This window comes from Colobus angolensis, unplaced genomic scaffold, assembly GCF_000951035.1.
Source record: "Colobus angolensis palliatus isolate OR3802 unplaced genomic scaffold, Cang.pa_1.0 Scaffold282, whole genome shotgun sequence".
Lineage (NCBI taxonomy): Eukaryota > Metazoa > Chordata > Mammalia > Primates > Cercopithecidae > Colobus > Colobus angolensis.
Window position 1 is genome coordinate 120,708 of NW_012116066.1, and position 2,407 is coordinate 123,114.

General features: G+C 46.3%; 1 protein-coding gene across 2 annotated transcripts in view; it reads right to left on the reverse strand.

Annotated features, from left to right (window-relative positions):
• Nucleotides 1-2,407, reverse strand: part of AKAP14 (A kinase (PRKA) anchor protein 14) — a 51,715-nt gene that overhangs the window by 23,239 nt on the left and 26,069 nt on the right. The window contains exons 1-2 of one of the 2 annotated variants that reach the window (XM_011948668.1): nucleotides 444-594; nucleotides 164-276 (exon numbers count right to left, since the gene is read on the reverse strand). The gene's annotated coding sequence lies outside the window, so the exon portion shown is untranslated. Of the gene's footprint in view, nucleotides 1-163; nucleotides 277-443 lie in introns of those variants that run through there. The other variant, XM_011948669.1, reaches the window with a different exon arrangement.

The window sequence follows — 2,407 nt, forward strand, 5'->3', positions numbered from 1 at the left end:
CCCCTCTCCTCCCCTGCCCTCCCCTCCCCTTCTCAGAGGCCAAATAGGCAGGGTGGGTGGAAAGAGACAGGGGAATGGTAATGTTTGAGGTCTGGGTGATGAATAGGGAGAACCACTGCAAGTCCCTTCTGTGGACTCCCCCATCCCGGAGAAACCCCAGTACCGGAGTGAGCAGATCTTCTTTGCTTGGAACAGGAGCAGTGGTAGGTAGCTGGGGATGTCTCAGGATTCTCTCAGTAGCTTCTCTCAGATTGCCAGATGGAATGTTTGCAAGTGCTGCCAAGGAAACAACAATTTCAACCAATGGGAAGCATAGCCTACATGTTTCTGACTGCTTATGTTAATAACGGAGGGTAAGATGGGAGGGGGTGAGGGAAGGAGGGGAGAGCCAATCACAGAAACTGTCTGACCGCAATAATAGGACCAAACTGTGGTAGCTATACCTAGCTTCTCTTCAGCTGAAGATGAGCTTGCAGGGCCATGCCAGGAAGAACAGTGGTGATAAGCCTCACAGCTGGTATGTATTGGGCATCCCTATGATATGCCAGTCACTGTGTTAAGCCTTCAGTGTCTGAAGTCATTTACTCCTCACAATAGCATTATGAGGTAAGTATTAGTATTTGCATATTACAGTTGAACAGACTGAGGCACAGCAAGTACTGTCCCAAACTCAAATCCAAAGCTGTCTGACTTCATTGGCTGAGCTTTTACTTTTTCATTTCCAAATTCTGAGGTTAGGACTTCCCATGTATACTTCATTGCTTTGCAAACCAAAAAGTTATCTGAAGCAGGTCTCAATTTACCAGTTTATTTTGCCAAGGTTAAGGATGTGTCTGGGAGACAGGTCTGTGCCTTTCTCCAAAGATGACTTTGAGGGCTTCAGTATTTATTTATTTATTTATTTAAAGACAGGGTCTCACTGTCACCCAGACTGAAATGCAGTGGCACAGTCATGGCTCACCCCAGCCTCGAGTGCCTGGGCTCAAGTGATTCTCCCACCTCAGCCTCCCAGGTAACTGGGACTATAGGTGTGCCACCACCACACCTGGCCAATTTTTAAATTATTTGTAGAGACAAGGTCTCACTCTGTTGCCCAGACTGGTCTCGAACTCCTGGGTTCAAGCTATTCTCCTGCTCCAGCCTCCCAAAGTGCTGGGATTACAGCCATGAGCCACCTCACCTACCAGGCTTCAGGTTTTGTTTGTTTGTTTGTTTTGAGACTGAGTCTCGCTCTTGTTGCCCAGGTTGGAGTGCAGTGGCGCGATCTCGGCTCACTGCAACCTCTGCCTCCCGGGTTCAAGCGATTCTCCTGCCTCAGCCTCCCAAGCAGCTGGGAGGCGCCCACCACCACGCCCAGCTAGTTTTTGTATTTTTAATAGAGACAGGGTTTCACCATGTTGGTCAGGCTGGTCTTGAACTCCTGACCTTAGGCGATCGATGTGCCTCGGCCTCCCAAAGTGCTGGGATTACAGGTCTGAGCCACCACGCCCAGCCCAGGCTTCAGTATTTAAAGGAGAAATGCAAGGGCAGGTGCAGTGGCTCACGCTTACAATCCGAGCACTTTGGGAGACCAAGGCAGACAGATCACCTGAGATCAGGAGTTGGAGACCAGCCCGGCCAATATGGTGAAACCCCGTCTCTACTAAAAATACAAAAATTAGCTGGGCATGGTGGCGGGCACCTGTAATCCCAGCTACTCAGGAGGCTGAGGCAGGAGAATGGCGTAAACCCGGGAGGCGGAGCTTGCAGTGAGCTGAGATCCAGCCACTGCACTCCGGCCTGGACGACAGAGTGAGACTCTGTCTCAAAAAATAATAATAATAATAATAATAAATAATAATAATAATAAAGGGGAAATGCAAGCATGAGGGAAGAGAGGGAAAGTATGGTCACATTATTGAATCCACATGTTGCAAGAGAAAAAGAGCAGGTAGGGGAAGAATCAATTATATATCCGTCTCCTGCTCATTAAATCAGCACTTTACATAAGATAAAGTAAACGTAGAGTAGCTACAGGTGAAGATATTTAACCTGTTATTTGTAGCTGTCTGCTCAGGAACAAAAGGAAAGGCAGCTTCTTTCATGACGCAGCTTTCAGTTTAATTTTTTTTCCTTTTGGCAGAGTGAATTGGGGTCCCAAGTTTTTATTTTCCTTTCACAGCTTTCAAAGATGTCTTTTATGAATCAAAGATGAAAGAGATATAGTGCTTATCAGCTTACACTCAGGAACAATTTAACATTTTTCTTTCTCAGTTCCCTTGTCTATAAAATGGGGTTAATAACAATGCCTACAGAATAGGGGTTTTATGGGGATCAAACCAGACAATTCATGTGAAGACCAAGAACAATGCCTGGTACATCATAATCTCGCTCTATAATGATTAGATAGCCTTTCTTTTTCTTTTTT